Source organism: Lichenostomus cassidix, chromosome 4 (assembly GCF_008360975.1).
Source record: "Lichenostomus cassidix isolate B80296 chromosome 4, HeHo_3.0, whole genome shotgun sequence".
Classification (NCBI taxonomy): Eukaryota; Metazoa; Chordata; class Aves; order Passeriformes; family Meliphagidae; genus Lichenostomus; species Lichenostomus cassidix.
In genome coordinates this window covers 20,956,530-20,981,159 of record NC_139484.1, presented here as the reverse complement: position 1 = coordinate 20,981,159, position 24,630 = coordinate 20,956,530, and the positions used below count along the sequence as shown (strand labels likewise).

The window sequence follows — 24,630 nt, the reverse complement described above, 5'->3', positions numbered from 1 at the left end:
ACAGTATTTTACAGCTTTCAGTTTAAAGACTTTGAAGCATATGCAAATATTTCAGAGATAATCCATTTGACAAATGCTAAACTCTCCAAGCAAAGGTTTTCCTAGATGGCAATTTCTTGTTCTCCCCTCAACCCCTTTTTACTTTTCCCCACTAAGAACCATTGTATTTACTATCAGATTCTTATTTATGCTGCTGCCTTCCCCACCTCAGCTGAAGGCACTGCCTGGGAGGTAACTGCAGTCACCTGGGCTCAGGATGCACCATAGGAAAAACACCTAATTTCCTCCTTCCTCTCCTGCAGGGACAGAAGCAGCAAGGTGCAACCTCTTTCTTCAGCTGTCTGATTTATCTCCATGGTATGTAATTAATATTTATCATTAGCTTTTTTATTGTTGTTTTTGATGTGTTTCTGAAAATTTGGGTTTAATTTTTCGACTTCTTGGTGTTTTCAGCCTGTGTTTGTTTTGGTTGGCAATGTGTTAAAAGAGAGTAGAAGTTTACAGAGTATGGCAAGGTTTGCCCAAGTCTCACTATTTTGTTGCCCTCCAGGAAAAAAAAAAATTCCTTCTCACTTCGTGCAATTTGGCTGATTTTACTACTGGCATGTTTAAAAGTGCCCTTGAAATTAGACACAGGAGAGCTTTGTGGATATCAGAAGGTAGAGGGATAATGTTTTGTTCTTTAAACAATGGCAATCATCTGCTAGAACATGCGAATTTACAAGAATATAGGATTAAAATGCATTTTCAGTGGTGTTGCTAGTTCGGGTAGGAAATGCCCAAATTTTAGTTGGAAAGGAGAGAAAAGATGCTATATAGCCTAAGAGAGAAAGGAATATTATTAGAAAAATAAATTTAGACTGAATTTTCTTTAAAGCCTTGCAAAATAAAGAGAGTTTTCTTGTATATGCAAGTAGAAAAATGCATTTGTGTTGGATGATGATGGAAGGGTTTATACCAGTGCTGCTTCTGCATCAGGTTTTCCAGAAACATGGAGGTGTGTTGTGTTAATTGATAGTTTAATGCTTTGAGGACGAAAAAAAATCAATTAGCTGCTGTAGTGCTGATTTTCATCTATGGTAAATGTGGATTTGCTCCATATAAATGGACATACCCATATGTTTTTCATATGTCAGCTCTGGTCTTCATCATCTTACAAATATGTTTGAAAATGTTGCTTAATTTTATGCAATTGGAAAGAACAAAGCATTAAGGATAATAATTTCATGCTTTGTACAGAATAAACAAAAAACCCCAGAACTTTCCAGGCAAGGCAAGGGAGTGTGTCAAATTAATCTGTAAAAGTCAGACAAAAGGACTTTGCTTGGAAAAGAAATGCAGAATGGTTTTAATTAACATTTTGCTTCAGGTCATGCCATGTTCTTTCAATTAGGACTTTGGTGTAAGAAAGACTATCTCTTCCTGAAGTGTCTTTACTTCTTTAAAGGGGAAGACTTGGTCATTTTCCGGAGATGAGGGAATGGGATACTTCCAGTTATCCTTAGTTTGGGGGGAGTATGGATTGTGATTCTTTTTCAATTTTGAATATAATTGAGAAGAGTTGGGATCAAGCATTTTTAAGTGTCATTCTAAACTCTTCATTTTTTCTTTTGGTTCAACTCTCTTTCTTCAGAATATTTTTCCATTGCAAAACTCTGACATAAATAATTTCCCTTGATGCTGTATTCATTGTTTTTCTCTAATGTTCTGTGTATCTATTTAATAGTTTTTCTGCAGCGTTTAGCTAGAATGGGAATAGGTTTCTGTGTGTTGTCATTCAGTATAATGTCTAAAAATACCTGTGTTGTGAGAGTTTTAGGGTTTGTAAATGTGTTGCTCCTTTTTAATTATAACATCTCCTTTTTTAAAAACAATCATGTGTTTCCTCTGTCTGTGCATGTGCCCTGCAATGGGCCCCTTTTGTTTCTAACCTCCTAGTTCTGGTTGGAATGAAGTACTGAGCAAAACAGGAAGGTTTGCTGAGGAAAGAGTTTAATGGTAATTTCACATTTCACCCAAGGTATATCCCACTTGCAGCTGATACTCACAGAATGAGCACCATAGTTCCCATCATGCCAACTGAAACCAAAGCTAACCAAGGACAAACTAATGTATTTCTGTATCTAAAGACTGACCAAAGAACTGTGGTAATCTTATTAATGAATATTTCTGACATCCTCCACAAGCAGTAGTTTTGCAAATGCTGTTAACAAAAGATGCCCCATGCTGCCAACCATTGGGCATTGCCATCCATTGTTTTAAGTAGTAAGACTCATTTTTGGGGGGGGAAATACATCAGTATAATGCTACATGAGTTCAGTCATGGCATCATATAAGTATCAGCCTAGGTCTTTAACTCTGCACAAGATACATTAGTCATGCCTCCCTTAGCATGGAATTTTGCGCTAATGGAATAGCACTGATGTTACTAAAATGATATTATAAACTGTAGATTAGCAGCAGTGTGGGGTATTATTTTTTTCTTATTCCTATTTAGTTTGCAAACTGAGGCCTCAAAAGCTCAGAAATTCCAAATTCAGAACGGCCCCTTCTCTGTACCATTTTGCCATTCTACACATTCCTGCAGTCCTTACGAAATAATCATTTGGCAGAGAAAATTTATGCACAGTCCTCTAATCAGAAGGGATCATAGCAGCTCTGTATAATATTGCCCAGCATCTGGTTTTACCCACTAGATGGTGAAAATTACTTTTAGAAATTGTCTGTGAGCTACTTTCTATTTTAGAAGAGGAAAAAAAGAAGTATAAAGAAAATTTCCTTGGCACTGTTGAGTGCAGCATACTGCAGCTGCTGCCCCAGAAGTGATGGAAGTCTAACTCCTTCTCATAGTTAGGGCCATCTTTGTCTTTTGAGATGTTATCAGCATCTTTCTGTGGAATGGGTGTGGCAGGGGAGATAGTTCTTTTGGGCACATCACTCACTTCCAAAATTTCAAGTGTTTAATGAAAAAAATTTTGGGCATTCTCCGGCAAAGGTCAGAGGAAGTTTTAAGGCTGAAAGATTTAGCCTAAATATAGGACTGTGCTATGAGATCCCAAAATAAGTGAAAAAAGGAAATAGTCTCAGAAGTGTTATACAATAGAATGTACTTTTGTATGCACTGGTTTGGGCTTTGGTGCTGGCCAAAAGTTTGCTGAATAATTTAACTTATTAACAATAGAAAGTGAAGAAAGTTTGGGTTTGGTGGAAAGGATATTGTATGCAAAAATATAAACAATGCTAGCTCTTGCAGCTTATTACCATCAGCTGTCAGGGTCTGACATAATCTAATAGGCATGTCATAATACTTTACACTGTTATATTTACAGACCAATGTACGTAGGGCAAAATAGTTCAGTTTTTTTGGAAATAGTGTCCTGAGATGCCCCTGTTATTCACAGTATTGAACAGGAATGGTCAGTTCCTACCCAGTAGTTGTGAGGTCCCTCTGAGCTGTGTTCCCTTCACCTGTGTTTATTTCATTTAAATAGTAATGGCCAGAGTTACTACGTCGCTGTTCTCTGAGTACTTAGCCACTTACATGTCTTTGCAGCTCTAAGCTGGATCCTATTTATTTTTTACCATTCAGCTGCAGAATACTGTACTTGATTGTAGATGAGACTCGGGCATGAAATCAATTTGTTCAAAGTATTTTATACTTTCTAGCTATTAGGAAATGCAATAAATTTTTGATGTCATATCGTAGCTTATAGGCTGAGACAAGTGTATTGAATTAATTCCAAAAATGAGGATGACTGTGAACAATGCACAGCTCCACGGCTTCAAATCTGTACGTATTCACTTCCAACTTGCAGTTTCCTTGCATCCCATTGCATGCCTGAATTTGTCAGTGCCGTAGGAGGCATGTGCAAAAATCTTTGGTGTATTACATGTGCTTTTCCAAACAGGCAGGGTACATGTGACTCCATGTGGCTCTAGGGGAGAACTTGTTAGAATCCCATGAACTCTTCTATTAAGAAACACTTGGGGGTTGGCAATTGCATGTGGATCTCTGGCATTATTGTGCTGGAAAAGGAGAAGGTAGAAGACAAGTGTGTGGTTAGCTATGAAACTAAATACAGGTAGTGGAGCTGCAGGGCCCCATGGTGAAAGAGGCAAGAAGGGGTGCCTTCTGGGTGCCTTGCAGTAACCCCCAAAGGATGGGAGACAGCACAGTTTAACTACTGCAAAGAGGTTACATCAGGCCCCTTGCTGAGAACCAGCACTCTCCAGAAAGCTGAGGCCAGAGACAGCAAGCAGAGCTTGACCCAAACAAATGTCCAGCACTGGGACAGCATGGCCTGCGGGGAGGCTGATCCCTGGAGATGCTGGCATTGCATAAGAACACGTTGAGCCAAACTCAGCACAGAGAATCAGCACAGCTCTAATTGAAACAGCCTCTTGCAATGAAAAGAAAGCTGCAGAAGGCTTGGTAAATGATGAATGCTTTCCTTTTATTTGGAGCCCACCATTGACTTTGCTAGTGTTATACAAAGAACATTCTGCACTCCAAGTCCATTTGAAATTTAGTCAAGCATTGCAGTAAATGATGTAACTCACTGCTGGGAGCTTCTCCAGACCTCTACTGTTTGACTTGGTTGCTAGTAAGGCATGTTTCACAGTGCAAATCCTTTTTCCATTTTTTTTCTCTTTCTCTCTGTTTTTTCTTTTTTAAATTTAATTTACAGATTCTACATTTGCTTTTCTCAAATATTTCCTACTTAGGTTTTTGCTTAAAGCAATTCTAATCAAATGATTGCTTTAATTTACATCCTTTAAATCATGGACTGGGGTATTTTGTGACATGTGATAATGTTCCACATTCATTAAAACCACAGCTCTTCAGCTTTAATAATTGCTTCCAGGCTCTTTGGAAATAAATAAAGGCTGGACTCTTCCATTTGATACATTACTCTTTTCTTTATCATGAGCTGGAACTCTTACTATTCTTTCTAGTCTTCTTGCTTATATAATTCTAAATACTTTTTGGTCTCAAGTTTTACAACACATGAATTTAGCTCAAGGGTACACAACTGAACTTTGACCTTGTGAAGACATGCAGTCAGATCTGTTTATAAAGAAATTTAGGATCCTTTGTGGTTTTGGAAAGCAGTTAGGGAACTATGTATTTCTTTTCTCCTTCATACACATATGCTTGTTTCCCTGTGTGTAAGAGACGTGCTTACCAGTTTTATGGGAGAAAAGACTGGATGCATTTGAAACACTAGACAAAATCTGTTCCAAATTTCTCTTTTGTTGATGCAGTTTTCTACAATACCAGTTAGAGGCTTTTTTTGCTGAACCAAACCCATGGTTTGAGTTAGCTGGAATTTAGGGGCAGATTTAACGGGTTCTTTTCTCTACCAGCTACATCCAGCTTAACCAAAAGGCTGTGAACTCCAAAGGGACACTTCATGGCCTATTTACCTTTACAGGAGATCAGTCTTTAAGTTCTAGGTTTTCTTGAATGTTGTGAATATGAAAACTAGTCAGTCTTTAAATCACTGCTGATCACTTTTTTTTTTTTCTTTGTGCACAAACTGCTCCCAGTGGCCAAATTTACAAAAAAAAAATCTGCTGTAAGAATCTGGTCTGCTTTACTCAGTCTCCCAGCTTTGCTGATCCTTTTCAGCCTCCCTGTATCTTTTGAAGACACCAAACAAGAGATGGTGGGCCTGCAGCAGCCAAATGTGGAGATAAGAAGCCAAGGGTTGTATTGTCAAGGTGCAATATTTTGCAATGTATTGAGATCTGCAAATGTTGGCATCACTGCAGATCTTCCTGAGCACAACAGAGCACAGTCTACATATGACACAGTGTCCCCAAGCTTCCTAAATTCCATGACTATTATGACAGATACACAGTTATTTGCAGTGGGGAGGATTTTCAGGAATATTTTTATCTTGAATTTCCATTAGAGTTCAGATCTTAATGTTTAATATGATGAGCTATAAAAAAAAGTCAAAGTCTGCTGCTTAGTCTAGGGAATACTTGGGCCACCAGTGTAGTCATTGTCTAATAAAAGGCTACTGCAATCACAGATGGTGACTTTTCCCCCACATTTGGGTGGGGTAGGAGGACAGTAAGTTCTGTGGGCTGAAACTGCAGCAAAGATGGCTTGGATTAGGCTTTAGGAAACCTAACAGGATGGTGACTCACTGGAGTCCTGCAAACTGTCATGAGAAAGGCTTTTGAGAACAAATTAAGCAACTGTTGGTCAGGAAAGATGCAGGTATAACTGATGTTCTATTTGGTGTACTTGTGGCAAAGAAACAAGCAAAGATGACTTTTTAGAGGCCCTTTTTAACCCATGGTTTCTCTGAGGGCCTGATTTTATTAAATGACAAGATTCTCTTTCTCTGGAGATCTCCAAAAGCTGTCTGGACACAATCCTGAGTCAAGTGCTCTAGGGAAGCCTGCTTGAGCAGGAAGGTTGGACTTGGTGGCCTCCAGAGGTCCCTTCCAACCTTGCCCATGGCAGGTAGCTTTCCAGCATGACACAGGCTGAATACTGGCCCTTGTTGTTGGCAGTTTGGTGTGATTTACAGCCTGGAGCTTTCCAGGAAAATGTATCTGCTTATTAACCAGCAGCTGGCACTGCCTCCTTCCCGGCTTCTGAGCGAGATGCTGCTGAGCAAAGGGAATGGGAGGTTCTCTGATTCCCTGCTCTGAGTAGCCATAACACTGCAGGCTTCAAAGGCAAGGGAAGCTGGAACACTCAGTGTTCAGATATTAAATATTGCTGTCTAATAAAAATTGACTGGAAACACATTTCAGAGAGCCAAACTCCAAACTCTTCCATTGGAAGTAGCAGTTATCAGACCATCAGTTTGATGCATGCCCAGTTAATATATGCCTGCTTTAGCTTATCTGAATTTAAGTCTTCTCAGAGAACACTGCTTCTCTCTCAACCTTTTTAGTATTACTGCTCTTTTCTTCCCAAATAAGGAAGCTTTAACCACAGTGTGTGCCTGCCAAACTTTAGCTTTTTGGAGCTGCAAATCTGAAGCAGGATGCTGTCTGTTTTTATGAGGTCTTTCTGTTATTTCTATAATCCTCAGCCAGCCAAGAACCCCTCATTTATCCTCCTGCTCTAATCCTCCTGTGTAAACAAAAGGCAGACACAGTCTTGGTTCCAACTCAGCTAAAAATCGAGGCAACTCAATGTGTAAATATAACATATACATGGACTTATTTATCAGAAACATGTATGTTACTTTAAAGAGATTGTATTACAATGCTCTGCTGATTAAGAAACATCTGAAAAAAAAGTTAACCTCTCAAATACATTTTAATTTGTGTTAAAGGACAGTCCAGAGGCCTCACTTACAATTAGGGTTTCTTATGCCACATGTTGCTGAATAGTGCCTATGCTGAAGAATTTGTTTACTTTAAGACCAGATGAAAGTTTGTCAATTAAATTCCAAGCATGATAGTGAAATAATGTGATTATGTGCATAAATACTTACTTGAAATTAAATGAAGTCATATTTGTAAAATCTGTAAGATTTAAAATGAAGAAACAAAAACAAACAGAAACTCTCTCATAAAAATGTTGACATTACTAAATCTCTGATTTGTTTGTTGTGGCCTAATCTAACACAAGAGGCATCCCAGCATTAATTCCTGTGAAGTGAATGAGCACATAGGTGGTTTTAAACTCTTATTTTCAAACAAAAACCGTGTGATATCCTAAAGGTTGATGCTTTCCATAATTTATCAGTTTAAATGTAGGGCTTTTAAAAATGTGTTTAATGACTTTGCGATGCAAATTATAAAGCCTTTAGTTTCTTCAAGACTATTTTTTTGTAAATTCGAAATTCTTGGTTCTTCCTACAACCCTTTAATGTTGCAGATACTGACCGAGTCAGAAGTAAAATTTCCATTAACTTCATGGGTGATTTTCCTCAGCAGTATTCAAAGCTACAAAAGTCACATTGAGATTTTTATTCTTTTCTGAGAAAGTCAGACCTTCCTTTTTGCAATTAACCTGTCCATGAAGTACCAAGAGAACCACAAAGTCCACAGTGAAGCAGGTTATCTTTTGCCTGTTGTGCATTAGGTTTGATTACAAATTGTGTTAAGAACATGAGAAAATTATTCTTATGTCTTGGTTACACCTTGATAGTGCACTGTTGTGGTGTCCGCAGTTCCCTGGGTGGATTTATAGAAACATATCCTTTTCTGTGCATTAAATATAGCAGGAGGGTACAGTTGGTTTTGTTTTGCTTTAGTCTACAAGTGACATTACTAATGATTTTAAAACATTGATTTTGCAAGGCACCTTGTTACCATGGATTTGTAAATGAACAGTAGGTATTACCTCATAAAGCTAAAGAGAGATGTTGTATGAAAAATGTAAAGCAATATAGCACATGCATTAGCATCCTGGGAAAAGAACATAAAAATAACTGAAAATAAGTCTTATAAATGAGGTTGATTCTTATATTGAGAAAATGAACTTGGAGATAAATGACATCTTGATTCTTTCAAAGCAGGCTCAATAGAACACCATCTCAATAGTGACAATCTTGTCGAATTACACAGCATCAATTGAATTAATCAACATATGAGAAACTTGGAAACATTTGATGGCATAATACTTGTCAGTGATCAGTAAACCCACTTAGTACTCTCTTTTGAAGAGGTTCCAGAAGCTGCACAATTTCCATAGTCCCTGCAGTGTTAGGGACAAATACTTTCAATGGATCTGTTTTCTACTCTTCAGTAAGACTTAAATGAGTAACAGTTCAGACTTAAATACATTTGTTTGCTAGCCTTTCTTCTTGAAGGCAAAGAAATTAATCTTTGTCTGAAGTAAAGCACTGTAACCTTGCAACAACATTATTCCTATGCCAGTTAATGCCAGCAAAGGATTTCAAAATTCATGGATATTGATATGTCTTACAAATATAATAACATGGCCAAACACTAATGGTAGACTGGGATCTGCAAAAAGAACAAAAACTGGCTTGGAGATAGTTTGCTTTCAGAAAACAGCAGATAACACACAGATCCTACCTAAATACATGAACCAAAACAAAATGAGAGCCAAAAAAACCTCAAACAAAGAAACACTAGAAAAGGTAAAGAAGCTGTGTAGATAAATCCACTGAATAAATCGTTAATAAAAACTTGCCTTTTAAGAGCTGGACTAATTGCACTCATTCCTCAAGCAAAATGGAACCTGACTGTGAAAATGTGAAGATTGACAAAAATCAGGACAAAATGAATCCAAAATATCAATAAACCTATTAAGAGCCATGTGAGAAATTAATCAATAGGGCAGGCAGTAGGGCACAGCTGCTGAACAGTCCACTTTAATGCCATCAATAGTCTGTGGGGACAACTCAGCCTGTTGGTTTGGGAGCATGAAAGAAAAAGATTAAGAGGAAAGAAAAAAAAAAAGGAAACAGAGTAAATTCAGTGGTTTGGGGGGAAAGCATATGACTTACAAGAATTTAATTTATTTATGATTTAAGAGAAGTGTCTGGTGTTGAGTTGAGAGATGTTAATCATCTGCACTGAAATTAAGAAGGGAACAATGGTAATCTTAAGGTAGGTTGTTCAGAAGTCAAATGGCTGAGTTCTGGTTCAGTTTCAGAGGCAAAAATCCAGAAACTGCAGTTAAAGAAGAAATGGATCAACACTTGGCTCTGCAGTGCTCCTTTCCTTTTTTTTTTTTTCTTGTTAATTTAATTGTCATGCAGGAACATTGTGAATTTCTTTGCTAAAGTACTGTTGGCAAATTCCACGTGTCAGAATACAGAGCCTGCATTTATTTTAAAATCTTTGTGGAAATATTTTTGAGGCAAACACCCTGATGGAGCTGGGAGGGGACAACTTGTCAAATGGCCCTAAGAAAATGGGCTTCACAAAGGTGATGTGCTTCTAATATGTCTCTCTATATCCAAATAGAAAGTATTGCTGCCAGACGCTTTGCTCCAGAAGTGTTCTCCTTTGTAGCTCCATGGAAGCACAGCCCAGACCTTCCCTCTGCCTGAGTTCTGGTAATCCTGGAGCTATTCCATTATTGTTCCAAGATGCAAAGCCCTCCCTGTGCAAGCTGTAGATTTAGGAGTAGCTGCCATACATCCTTACAATTTTCTTTAGCTCTGTGTTGAATGTCTTCCAGCATCAAAACCACAAAAGGATATAGTTTCTGACTCTTTGTGAAGTAAGGAGGGAGGTCAACAAAATCTTTGTCTTGGACTTCCAGAAGGTGGACTTTGGCCTATTTAGGTCACTGGTTTGGAGAGTCCCTTGGGAAACAGTCCTTAATAACAAAAGGCTGGACATCCTTTAAGAAAGAAATCTTAAAGGCACAGAAGGAGGCTATTCCTGTGTGCTGAAAGACGAGCTGGTGGGGAAGAAGACCAGCCTGGCTGAACTGGGTTAAAAAAGAGGCTTTACAACCTTTGGAAGAAGGGGCAGGCAACTCAGGAAGAGTACAAGGATGTTGTTAGGTCATGTAGAAAGATAATCAGAAAGCTTCAATCTGGCCATCACCGTGAAATCTAATAAAAAGTGTTTTTATAAATATATCAACAACAAAAGGAGGTCCAAGGGAAATCTTCATCCTTTTTAGATGTGGAGGGGAACATCCTTGTCACCTAGGATGAGGAAAAGGTACTTGAGGTACTTGATGCCTTCTTTGCCTTAGTCTTCAACAGAAAGGTTGGTTAGCCTGAGGGCAGCCGGCCCCTTGAGCTGGTAGACAGGGACAGGGATCAGAATAGACCCCCTGCAATCCAGGAGGAGCTAGTCAGAGACCTGCTGTGGCACTTGGACGCTCACAAGTCTGTGGGGCTGGATGGGATTCATCCAAGGGCATGGAGGGAGCTGGCAGGAGAGCTCATCAAGCCACTCTCTGTCATTTGTCATCAGTCCTGGCTCACTGGGGAGGTCCCAGGTGACTGCAGTGTAAAGCCCATCTGCAAGAAGGGCTGGAATGAGGATCCAGGGAGCTACAGGCCTGTCAGCCTGAGCTCAGTGCTAGCAAAGGTTATGGAAGAGGTTATCAGGAGTACCAAGGGATCAGGCCCAGCCACAATGGGTTTAGGAAAGGCAGATCCTGCTTGACCAACCCGATCTCCTTTTATGACCAGGTTACCTGTCTAGTGGATGAGGGATTGGCTATGGATTTGTCTACCTTGCTGTTTATTTTAATTCTGTACCTCTCTTGCTGACTTCCACAGCCTTCAGTTATAAAAGTCCCTTGTACATCCCACATCTTTGGCCTTATTGGCTACCCTGTGATGCCTAGGTCTGGGATATTAGATTTTGACCTTCTGTAGCTCTGCTGTCTTGTTGGGTAAAATCTCTCAGGTGCTGATTTGAGTAGTGTAACTTTGCTATCACAAAAGTTTAGATTTGCTTTTCTTGGAGAGCTTTTCCCTCTCTTGCTGAACAAAGGCTTGGGACATACATTCTTGCATCACCATTTTCCCCATAATATTTATCAATTGTCTTCTGACAGCTGGATGGGAGCCTTTCTGCTAGCTTTGCATGCATCTTTCTCTTCAAAGTTAATGGAGAATAGAGAATATTTGAGACCATCTTAATTTCTGTACTAGTCATGATTCAGTTTTAAGTCCTTGATTCCCTCTGAGCAGCTCTAAATACTACTGTTGAATTTATTCTGGTTTTTTCTTTTGCTATTAAACTTTTTAATTCAAATACTAGTGGAAATCAACATAATCTGGCACTGTGCTCTGTTTTCTTCAACCACAGAAAGAATGATGATATTGGAATGCTCATGGTTTATTGTCCCTTCGCTTATTCTTGCTTATTTATTCTCTCCCTCAGGAGAAATTCCCAAGTTCTTAGACTTCTCTTATACTTCCCAATATTTAGAAGCTAATCATTGCAAAGAAAGGTTTTCAGATTTCTTTTTTCTTTTTCCAAAGTTTTGGAAACAAAATTTGGAGGAAAAAGATTTCAGATCACTTCATAATTGCTCAGTTTCTACGAAAATTAATTTTACCTTAACACTGTTTATTTCTAATTTAAAAAATCTAACTTCTATGAGTATCAGAATAAAGCACACAGAAAATTAATGTAGGTCATAAAAATAGGATTTTATTTATATTTATTGACTTTTTTTTTTAACTGCAGTTCTTTGATTCCAACAAAAGAAATAAAATAAAATAACTTCAGTTCTCTTAGTTCCTACTGTAGATAGATATATATGTGTGCATATATATATGTTTTTTTGATTTAAATTGACCTTGATAATAAGATGCCAACAGCTGACACATTCTGGTGGTATGAATGTTTCTGAGCGCAAATCACCCTGGACTTTCAGATCATATTGCAGTTATGTGTTTGTATCAGTGCATTCATCTTTAAAGAAAACGTGTTTTGTTGGATATCTCAGGGCACTTTTGTTTCAAATGGCTTTGTTTCTGTGACTATTAGTGTAGAATTTACTTTTCTATAACATCTTTGCGGAAGAGAAAAATAGTGTGTCTCTCTTGTTTTGTCTTTTAAGTTTGGTTTCCAGGGTTCTCTGTTCTGATAAAGTTTGTTTCCCACAACTGGAAGCTGTGAGTCCCACAGGACTTTACAGCAACATCAGCAAAAGCTCAAACTCGATTTCCCATTACCAAAGTGCTGCAGTGAGATCTGTATGTCTCAACTCCTCCAAACAAATTCCTTGTTTAATTCACAGTAATTTTTAGCCCACCTCACCACCCAGATTTGTGTCTCTAACATCATGAGTATGTGCAAGACCAGCTGAAGGTTAAAGCACTTTGTGCTGACAGGACACCTGGTGTGTCAAACAGCAGCTCTGGCTGTTCTGATCTACAGCCTGCTGGCCAGAACTGCTAAACATAGCTGGGCTTATCACAGTCCCAGTGAAGGGAAGTGTGGCATTCCTGTGGCAGGGAGCCAGCACTGGCCACTTCAGACATGCCTTTCATCACTCTCTGTCACTGGGATAGAACTGGCATTCCTGCATCAATCAACTAACATCCATTTTGGACAAGCATCTGCCATGCAAAGCCCTCACAGTGGTTTGGCCCGATAGCTGCTGAATTTATTGTGTGCTTATCAGTTTTGTTATGACACTCTGCAGTGAATGAGGCAGAACAGGGCTGGAATAACGCAGGAATAACTAGAATTAGTGTGTGTGCAGCTGGACAGCTCTAGCACTGCGTGTCACTGTGACCTGTTTCCACTTGGTGAAGCCACAATGACCTTGAAACAGAAGGTCCTGCAGCATGTTAAAACCAACAACAAACCTGTGGAGAGCCAGGAGCTTTGAAAGATGGTCATTGGCTCCATTTCCTACTTAAATCAAAAAGGGATTCGAAGATGACTAGGATTGCAACAGAATTGGTGCCCTGTGGGTGATACAGACTCTAGTTGCACTTTTGGTTTGGCATTTAATGTATGATTATTTTACATACTTGTTTTTTGTAGTGTTAGGAAACATGGACACACAAGGAGTTTTACATCTTCCTTTCCATTCATGCTGTGCTGAATTTGCACTTTCTAAAGCCACAGACAGTGTAAATGGCAATGGCCATTGTTGTCTGGGGCATGCACTGAGGTCCTGCAAGGGCCACTGAACACCCAGCCTGAGTGCTTCAAATGCAAATGCCACTCACAAGGTGCTGTGTAACTTGGTGTGGGGCAGTGTAAGTGCAGAATTGTGACAGGGGTTTCACAAATAGTTTGAACAAAACCTCTGCAAGTCACACCTGACCTCCTTCAATTTTAATACTGAAACTTGATGACAAAGAAGAATTATCCCATTTCATAGAAGTATATATTTAGGGTTCTTCCTGCTTTCCCTGGGTTTATAAATAGCATAAGGGCAAGCTAGCTGAAAAGCAGAAACATGCATGTTTGAGCCCTTGTTCTCTGAAAGAAGCACATCACCCAGCAAATACTATTTTCAAGACATTAATGTCCCATCTCTACTACTGTGGTACTTTTAAGACTTCTCTGCTGGAACCCAGGCACTTAAAATTACGAAACTTGCCTTTTTTTTTTTTTTTTTTTTTTTTAATAAGCAGAAACTTGTATGGCTTTCTTCTATATGTAGATTGCACTTAGGGATGAAAATGTGGGAAAAGCTCCCTCCATTATAGCTTCCACATTCTCCTGAGAGAATTTAGGGCATAGAAGAAAATAGAAAAACAGAGGATTAATCAATATCTAAATTTGACTTGACTCTGTTCTGCTTCTCAGCAGAGAGGAACCACTGTGGGGAGGTGACTGTCCTCTCCTGGGAAAGGGACTTGGCTGCCTTTCCTGCAGGGGCTGGCTCCTCTGGAGCCACAGGAGAGGTCCTGGTGCCAGCTACAGAGGTCACTGCTCATTTGCCCTCTGTCTTGAAATGGAAAAAAGGAAATGTAGCCAAAGAAGAAAAAAAAAATGCAGTGGAGAGGAGGCAGTGTAAGGCCAAAGGCAAAAGTGTGGGTTGTTGTGGATACGCTGGAGAAGAAATAGCTGGAAAAGAAATGTGGCAAATTGGGATGTGGAATGAACATCCTGGGGCAGGATCTATGGGCAGCCAGGATGTTGACAAACCACCTTCTTAGAGGGAAAGATCACAAGGGACAGAGAGCAGGAAGAAGGAGGGAATACAAGGGCAATAGAAATATTTTATTCTGTAACAATTATCCCTGTATTGTATCACAATGTGAACAGCTTTGCCAGAGAGGGAATACGGTGTTATCTCTGAGTTCCTCAATACAGTATGGTGTCCTTAGGCTGTTAGAGCCAGGGCAGGAGAAGCTGAAATGCAACTAAGTTGCAAAATGTTTGTTGGTTTTGAGGAGGAAAAAAAAAACAAAAGAGGAACCTAAATGTATTCTCAGTATTTAATGAATCTTAAGAAATGGGTTGTTAAAGTGGTAATGTTGTGTACTGTGGGAAAGCCATTAGCAAAGCTTCTGGTATCTAGCTTTGACAAGGAAAGATGGGTTGCTCTGCAGGAGCAAAGAAGTGGATTAGAAAGAAATTGGAAAGGAGAGATAATAATGAGTGGAGCGAGATGAGCAGATGAATATCCTGGGGGACCTGCCCAATTACCATTATCAAATTCTGTTCTGGAAGACTGGTCTTTGCCACATTTACAATGAAGAGTAAAATCTCACTTTTTGTTGTTGTCTGCCCATGGCCAGCCCCTGAAATCCTCTGGGTAGGCAGGTTCTAGAAGCATGAGTGCTATGAACAATCTAAGCGTGTTAGTATGGGCTGGGTGTTGTTTTGGGATGGGTTGGACCACATGCTAGCACAGCCTGTTCCTTCTGCTGACTCCAGAAGGAATCAAGGTGACCAACTAGGATGTGAGCTTCTTACATGGCAGATCCCTCAGGTCCTGCTCATATGTCCCAAATCCCATCTGTAGCACATTTGACTGGACTCCAGTGCTCTGGCATGCAGCTGAAGTGTTAGCATTATCCATAGGTATTGATAAAAATGGCATGGATGGAAGGATTACTTGCACAATTTGTATTCAGCCTTTGGCAACTCTTGAAAATGTGTCTTCCCATACCATAACAATTAACAACTAACATTTGTGAACTAGTTTTCAGTGTGCTTGTATCTTTTGAAGGAGTAAATTGACTCCTCCTAATTACCAAAAAAGAGAAAAATAAAAAAGAAAAAGGATGGCTTTTCTTTTTCTTGCCCTTTCCTAAAACTGTTGTAGACTGAAAATTAGTAGATGTTTTTTTACCAGGGCTCCAAAATCATAACAAGGCTCTGAGCTTTTCCATGCATACATAGCTGAAACAGAGAACCTGAAACATATTTTGCCTTCCAGCTTGCTAACAGCTGTTTTTCTGAGACATTCCCAATTTTCTATACCTTCACAGCTCCAAAGAGATCCATTATACTTTTGATCAAGGTAACATGAGAACATGAGTTCACATTGCTGTTCCTTAAACAAACTTCTACTGAACTCAAACTCTTCCAGTACTGAACTGTTGAGGTGAGAGGCAGCAAGACTGTTTCTGGGACAGAGAAAGAATCTCTCTGTACTTTGAGCAAACCAGAAATGTTGTGGATGAGGTTAGCACAGTACTGAGTCCTAGCAAGCATCTTCTAGGGGGAGGATGAGACTACATGAGCTTATAGCAAGTCTGTCTGAAAAAATACTGCACTTTCAGGGATGGGGGCAGGAACAAAATACACAAGGTTTTTCTTCTGAAATGTAGCTCTGAACTGTAGAAGTAACGCACTGGTAATTTTTTTTAATATACCCTTATGCTTTTCTTCCATGACCACAACAAATTTTATTTGCTGGCAGCTAAATATGCATTCTGCTTCCTGTTCAGACTTTAATGGAACTAATCATGCCAAACTGAGTGATTTCATGCAATATACTTTAAATATACAAAATTATAAATTGAGTACAGATGTCCACAAAAAAAATTTCTGTCGGGATTCTCTATCAATCCCTCAGGCATACCCTAGTATTAATTCATTATTAGCTTCATGATAGATAAGAAAAGTTTGGATTATATATATTCTGTGAAAATTTTGTCTGCTTGATTGGTTTTTGCCTGCCCTGTATTAATCTGATGGTTGACAAATAAGTGAGGTGGGATATTGAACTTTTATCTGTGTTCCACTTTTCCACTTTGCTCTATATCTGCTTAGGAGAAGTCAAGAGTGTTTCTCTAGAGGCTATCAACTATCAGGTTTTGGGAAATATTTGTGCCTATTACCATAAGTCAACTAATAACTGGCAAAATATGTAGTATTTTGGGGAGTAAAATTCTGTAAGGATGTTTTTAAGATATTTTTAAAAGCTTTCTTGATATTCACACTCAGTTCTAACTAGTCCATAATTGACATCATATTGCTTAACTCGTTTTTGAGAAAGTTGTTTAAAAAAACCAGAAAAAAACAAAGAACAAAGTGAACTCTCTGTGGTTTTCTGTATTCCCAGATACCTGGCTCTCAGCCATGGCTCTACAAAAAAGTGTGGCTTAAGGTAAGGAATGAGATGGTCAGAGAATATTCAGAAGCAGGATGAACTGACAGGTGGAACTTGGTCTAGAGACCTGGAACAAAATCAGAGGATAATTTTGACAGAATGACATAGTCAAGATCAATATTCATGTGAAGGTTTGTGGAGCTTTCTCTTTTATAGCAGTAAGGATGGAGTACGCCCTGCTATGAAGAGTGCAGTTGTAAACATCTTATAAACATCTCCTTATAAACATCTCCAGACATGAAAGCGATAAAGAAAAGAAAATCTGTTCTGAAAGAATAAAATCTTAAAAAGTCAGAAAATGTCTTGAACAAGAGGGCTGTTCACATACAATGGCTTTGTTCATGGCAGAAACCTCATAATGACCTTTAGAGTTTCAGGGCAAAATTCTCTGTGCGATTGACTTGGGCGCATTTTCTCTGATTTTTGACATTCCTAATATTAGTTTACAATATCAAACTGAATTGAAAACAGAGTTTGCTCTTAGTTGTGGAGATTTCTAGTGTCTAATTCTATTCTAAGTATTCAAAGATGATAAATAATTTCACAGTTTCTGAAGGACATATTTTCCTGACTTTACACAGCAATAAAATTTGATCCCCAGTGCACTTCCAGTATTTCTATTTCAAAAATGCTGTGAGTAGATGCAAACTGTGATTGATGTGCTCTCTTCTACCTTGCTTGGAAAGATGCAGCTTTTCTTTGGATGAGGATATTAACTATTTAAATGGATCTTATAAAACTCTAGATGGTAAATATTTTCCTGGTAAATGTGTCAAAATTCATTGAAAAAATACCTTGGCTACTGTTAGAGGTTTTTAAAGTCATTCTTGTAGTGGTGACACAGATGGCTGCTCACCAGCTCCTCACAAATGTTTGTTCCCTGTGCACATTCACCATATTAATGTACTCCATCACACCTGAACTCACATTTCCAGAACTCCTCATCCCGACACAGACAGTGCTGTCTAACAGTTATCCACTTTACACTGGCAAAGAACCCTTTGCATGGAAAAATCTCTCCTTAAAAACATCCCAAACATTCCTGTGAGTTCACTGAAACTTACTTTGATCTTGGAAGACAAGGTGCTGCAGTTCCTAAGGTCTTAATGAAGCACTTGAAGTATTTGCCTATCTCAAACATGAGAGTAAAGTCTTACAGCTTCACAAGAACACTCCCTTGATTAAACTTAGGCAGTGAGCTTAAAGTATTCTTACTGGGTTGTGTCTAGTAAACCGTGTTCCAGCTGCAGTTTCTCACTTAGGAGACTCAGTAACATTCTTCTTCCTTTAGGAGAGTACTTAAGAGAGAAAAATGAACTGTTTAAAGGCTTTAAATTAGGGTGTGAGGTGGGTTGGTTTTTTGGGGGTTTCTTTTTTGAGATAAGGTAGCATCACACTTTATCTGATCTGGCTAGACATGAACTTCAAAGCTCTGTCAAGATAAGGAATGTGATACCCAGATTGTACCAAGAGAATGTTTGCAATAAATCAAATTATTCAGTGCAGTCACTCAATCACATAGATACAATCTATCTCTGCTAACAAACCCTCTGCACAGCATCCTGCTGGTTCTCATCTCCTACAGCATATGCTGTTATTGCTGGTACATGAAAACCTGCTTTTTTTCCCAGTTAATGAAAAAAAATGTTGATTTTTGACTGGTTACATTAGTTCTATCGGCTTTTCATTGATGTTTCCATTTTGGAACACATCTAGGTTTTTTCTTTACACTTTCAGAAGAAGCCCTTTTATGTGTTCTGGGGGATGGGGCCAATGGCAGCCCTTAATGCTGTCTTCAGGTACCTAATGAGGAGTTACAGAAAAGGCAGAGCAGGTTCTTGTTGATGTTCACAGGCAAAGACCAAGCAGAATTAAAATGTCACATGAAGAAAAACTCTCATTGTGCTTTCTTTTTCACAGATACAGCAGTCCTTACAGTAAAATTAGTCCCCCTGATTTCAGGAGGGTTTGCCCTGTATCTGTAGTTTGTAATCTAGAAGTTATGAATACATGTTGTAATATATTAGTTGAACTGCTGTATATCAGGAAGAAAAATCTAAGTCTGCTTCTTAATTTAACCTGCGTGAGTAACCCTGAGAGGCAGGCAGCATGTCTAAAGGAAAGCATGCAGTTAAATCCTGCATGTCCTGTGTGTGACTGATTAATTTTAAATTGTTTTCATCACCCTGAAAACTGGCCTGGACTGTTCTGCAGCAAAGACGGAAAACAGCTCAAATTTGAAAGATAAGTCAGTTGTTAAATGGTCAGTGTGGGGACTGTGGCTTTGACTCTGAACATAAACAAGCTTTTTTCCTCTTTGCTTAATGCTGTAAGGCAAGTGTAGCTGTTCTAAATGGGAACCATGTGGTTGAGGTTAAGGAGGCAACTTCTAATCTGACAGACTGATTTGTAGGTATGTGATGTTGTCTGATGTCAGCCAGAGTTGCCCATAGGTATTGCAGGGTGAGGGTGGTTGGGTTTCTTGTTTTTCCCCCTTTCTCTGGCCTGAGAATGCTGCTTGTGCTGTTGCTTGTACAAAATTATGGGGAACAAGAGGGTTCTTTTTCCTATTCTGTGTGACACTACCTGGAAAAATCTTGGTGTACTCTTTGCCTTATGCTAGCAATAGATTTCTGTGAAGTTCTTTGGCATCAAGAAAATTAGGGCTGGCAGTTTTGGCTCAGTGCTTAGAAGATAAATTCCTGAAGTTGCATACCTAGACTTCCCTTGTGTTTGCCTTGATTAACAGGCTATACATAACACAAACCAGAGTTACTAACCAATGCAAAGAGATCTGAAACTTGCCTAAAACTCAATTCCTGCAAGTGTCTTATTTATTGCTTTAAAAAGTCTCCTAAACAGGAACCAAAATGGGCAGGTCAGTTGGTCACTCACAGATTTAAGCAATGCTGCACTTCATGGGACATCAGTAGAGCACTCCTGAGTGTAAGAAACAAAATGTGAGGAGTGTGGTTATTCCTCCTTGCATTTTAAGGACATTAAAGGGAATAAAATTGACTCCTAGGTGAAATGTAATCTGGAAGTATTTATTTTCACTGGCTCTCAATTAGTTTTGACTGCCAACTATGGAAGGTTGATGGATTTCCCTTCAAAGTTTATAGCCAGCTGCTTGAAAAGAAAAGTTTTGAAAATCTTAACAATACCGAAGGGGATTCACTTCTTGGCTCCTCAAGAAGAAAATGTCAACAGTGCTAGAAGCGTTATCGTGGAACTGCAGCTTTCCCAGGCAGAATTCCTGGTAAGATGAGGGCCTTAACTCATGGGGTAACCCATGAGAATTCCTAGCAGTGCTCCACTGCATAAATGCAGTGTTAACTTTCTACCATTCTACTTGCTACAAAAAGGGATACAGTTCTGGAAGTGTCCATTTGAGTCCATACCACTGTGTATGTAATATTATCCCAAATTTGCATGTGTACCTAATGAACAAGTAGGTTGTTAGGTTACTAATGGTCACTTAGTCATCTAACTGCACCACAGATAACCTGGAAAATCAGAAGCATAACCTTGGAATGCCCAAATTGTAGGATTTAGTGAATTTTTTTTGTTTTCAGCACGTGTTTTGAACTTGGAGGCTTCTAATAACCATATTAAATGGCTACATTCATGTAGTGGTGTGGGGGCAACCAATCACATAAAAAAATAGTTGATTATTTATTCAAATTACAGTTGTCTGAAATCATGAACAGGTCAGCAGCATTCATGACATCCCTCAAGCATTTCTAGTTAAAGGAGAATAAGTTATGTACCCCAAAAGTAAACCACAGAGGTTTCAAAAACCAACTCAGGATCTCCACACTCTAAAGGTTTGTTTTCTTTTCTTACTAAAATGTATTGTGAGAGGCTCATGTAGGTGGAAGTGATACATTAACACTCAGAGCTATGAGTTACGTAACACTTCTTACTTTCAGCAGTGTTTGCTGCACTCATTGGTTGTTTATATTGTGATAAGGCCTAGAGACAACGTGTATTAGACACATGAAAGTGTGTCCCCACCCTTAGGATTAGGAAGGAATGAGAAATAGCAGATGCCCAAAACAAATACGTGTGTCAGAATACAGAAAGTCAGAATAAGAAAAGTACTGTGATATACAGCATTTTACTTTTCAGGCTGAAATCCACAGCTTATCCCTTGTCATATAAAGGGTTCAGGTTAATTGTGTTCCTGATGGAAGTTGCAAGATGGAGTTGGAGAGAAAATACAAGCAACTTTGCAACATTGGCTACAGTAGAAGTGCTGTGAGAGAAGCCATGATCCTGCTTCTTAGGGGGACGTAGAAATTTGTGAATGCTGGTGATGAGCCTCGGTCAGATGTCACAGCAGAATTTGTCACCTGGGTCTTACAGGAAAATGACCTTGTGTTGTCTTGGTCTTGACTGCCTGTAGGAATGCACATTCTTGGAGGCTAAACCAAACTGGCTTTTAAAAAGCATTTTGTTAAGGATGTTTTCTACCCGCTTGAAACACATGTCCTCTGCATATAGTTTCTCTTCAGAGCTTAGTTCAGTACAGCTATACAGGAAATGAAAACACTGGACAGGAGTATCATAATTAATTCTTGTTCTTTTCATGTCAGGGAAAAATACAAAGAAATATCTACATAGCAAGATGAAGGTAAAAGGATCTCTTGATGGCTGGAGATTTTCTGTGGTTGGCGAGGGTGTGTTCTTTGCTTCTTGCAGGAGTTAACAGATCTTTTCCTCTTGCAGCTCTGCCAACCTTCTAAAAATGTTACTTTCAAAAGCTATTTTTTTCCTTTTAAATTCAGAGTTTGTTCTGTTTAAATGAGCCACTGATGCTATTCTCTTTTGTCCTTTGAATATATCCACTGATGATATTGAGCAAAGAGAAAAATGTTCTATATCTTTATTCCTAAAAACAAGTGCCAAAAGTGAAAATCAGGCTGAAAAGAAAAATAAATAATAGTCTCCCAACTTCTCCTCTTTGGTGAGACCAATATATGTGAGCTATCAAAGGGCTGAGATAGGCATGTGTCATGCATTATATCCTGCAGGATGCATTTCAAATTGAAATACAGAATAGTTTTGCTGGGGATTTTTTTCCCTTTGTTTGAACAGCTGATCCTTATTCCTTCTGCACGTTTCAGATCTTTACAAGTGTTGGATTTGATTTCTCACTCTATCAAGGAAGACTACATTTATGTTGCCTTTTTTTTGCATTATGTTGACGTTAGAATTAGTACTATGGGGAAAACAGCGAACTGAAAAGTGCAGGAGTAGAATGTTTATCTATTTAATGCAGTGGTCTTACCTTGTGGACAGCTTAAGGCAGGTGGTCTAACAGATGTACTAATGTGACTGGGCAGCCTGCATTAAATACCTAACTGTGTGATTAAAGAAGGACTTCAGTTCGTAGAACGTCTAGGAAAAAAAGGAGAGAAATCATGGTGATGTCTTACTACTTTTGCTCATTTTTCTAGTTAGTTTTGTCTTCAAGAACAGCCTTTCACTTGTCAAAGTAAATAAAAACTTTGAGAGCAGATATGATGTGGGCTACGATCAGCTACAAACTGAACTAAATTTAGGATGGCCAGAGAAAGAATAGAACTGAGTCTTCTCCTGGATTCCCAGGCTAAAGCCAATCTTACAGACACTGTGGTATGATGCCTGATCTCCTATCTGACTGCTGCATGCACTAAACTTTTTGGTTGGATATTACTGGAATAATATGTGTGTTGATGGAAACAGAAATTGTCTGCTCCTGTCAATTCTCATAGTGACAGTAACCTGTGTTCTCCTTGTTTATTCCCGGGCAAAGATTGCCAGCCCAGTGGGGATGTCCAGAGCAAACAAAGGTTGAATTTGGTGCTAAGTACACAGCACAAACCTTTTGAGTAACTTGTTTGTCTATGTTATGAATTTATTAGCTGACTACTATACAGTTATATTTCATGTCTGATAACTGTCAAGTGACTAAGTGGCTTTCATTAGCATAAATGCCCAGCTTTTTGCATTTGTGTTACAGACCTGCTAACCACTTTGAGACAATGCATATATGGTAGCTCTCACAAATTACTTATTTCCTTTTCCCACCTCTCCAATATGCTGTTAAAGGACAGTATTTTAATGCAATTGCTCCATGTGCTTATTTGCTCTCTCTGATTCTCTCCATCAGTAGTTTTACTTTTTGAGATTATGATCATTTTCTCTGTGATAAAGTTTCAGAAGTGAGCCTCAAGGAACTGGGAAACTAGTTTGGGGTTTTTCTGTGTTAGCTGAAAGCTGCCTACTGTTTTCTTAAAGTGAAATGTACCAATTTATATAAATAACATCAGGGATTGAGTGAGGGTAGTTCATTTTATATAACTACCACAAGGCTTTCTGTTGATATAAATAAGACATTTCCTTAAAAACATTGTTTTCCAAGTCTGAGATGTAAATTATTTATGAATATTATTCCTAGCAATATACGTAGGCAATCATATGGGATGCTGCATCAGGAACAAGATACCAAAATGTGACCAGATTATGCAATAGGTAGGAAAGTGCAGATTACAGTATAAAGAAGAGATGACTTCACAATGTACTTCAGTTGCATTTGTCAATATTACACTAATCTGGAAGATCTTTGTGGTGAATAGTCAAAGGAAACTATTGCAGTAATACAAAATACTCTTTAGGAAAGTACTGACAGTGACTTATTCTGTCCAAGGTATAGCCCATCCTTGGAGTATTGAGTATGTTTCGTGGAGTTTTGCATCCTCTCTGTAGATTAGCCAGAGAGAGAAACTAGCTTTTTGTGACACATTTGAGCCAGTCAGACCCCTCAATAACTTACACAGTAGAAATGTGTTTGCCTCTGCTGTCCACCACTTGGAGCTCATAGCTCACAGTAAACATTCCATGTGCAGTCCCATAACCTCCTGCTGACATAAACAAAAATGCTCCCTCTGAGCAAAAATGCCAAAGCATGCTCTCACTGACTGAATATTTATAGACAGTTGCTATCAAAAGATGAAATAAAGACATTAAGAAAAAGAAATAAAAATATTTTTGAGGAATTTTTAGTAATATGTCTTGATATTTGGCAACCATTTGGAAAACATACCATGCAGAACCTTAGAGGGGTTGCTCACAGAGGTAGAAATATTCATGTAGTTCCCCAGAATTGCCAGTGGGCCTGTTCATGTGGGCACTCACCCACTGCTGTTTCACTGAAATCCTGGCAAAAACGTGGGCCTCCATCTTAGACTGTTTTTTTTAGTAGCAGAAGTTAGTAGGCTACATTCTCATCTTGGTGTGCACTGGGAATGATGACAGTTGCAATCTGCATCATGTTACTGCTACTATTTATTATTACTTTCAAACTAGAAAAGAGAATGTCTGTCTGCTAATGCTGCTGTTCACAGCTGGGCTGCAGACAGAGCCCTTCTGTAGGTGGAGAGGAGACATAAAGGGGAAAAATTGTTACTGAACTTAGATTTTTTTACTTCCTTTAAAAGGAGACATGTCAAGTTCCCTCTCTTTGTATAGATTTCTAAGCAAGTATAGATATATTTGTTTTTTCACTACAGAGGATGTAATTTGCATCTTGAAAAGTTCAACCTAAATCTGTCTAGCAATTTAGTAGCTGGACTTTATAGCCTATAAAAGGGACTTCATGAGAGCATTTGGAAGTGGGATCA

At 38.8% G+C, this 24,630-nt stretch overlaps 1 protein-coding gene across 1 annotated transcript in view; it reads left to right on the top strand.

Annotated features, from left to right (window-relative positions):
* Positions 1–230: 230 nt before the first annotated feature.
* Positions 231–24,630, top strand: part of TTC29 (tetratricopeptide repeat domain 29) — a 228,690-nt gene continuing 204,290 nt past the window's right edge. The window contains exon 1 of the mRNA XM_085058202.1: positions 231–357. The gene's annotated coding sequence lies outside the window, so the exon portion shown is untranslated. The remainder of the gene's footprint in view (positions 358–24,630) is intronic.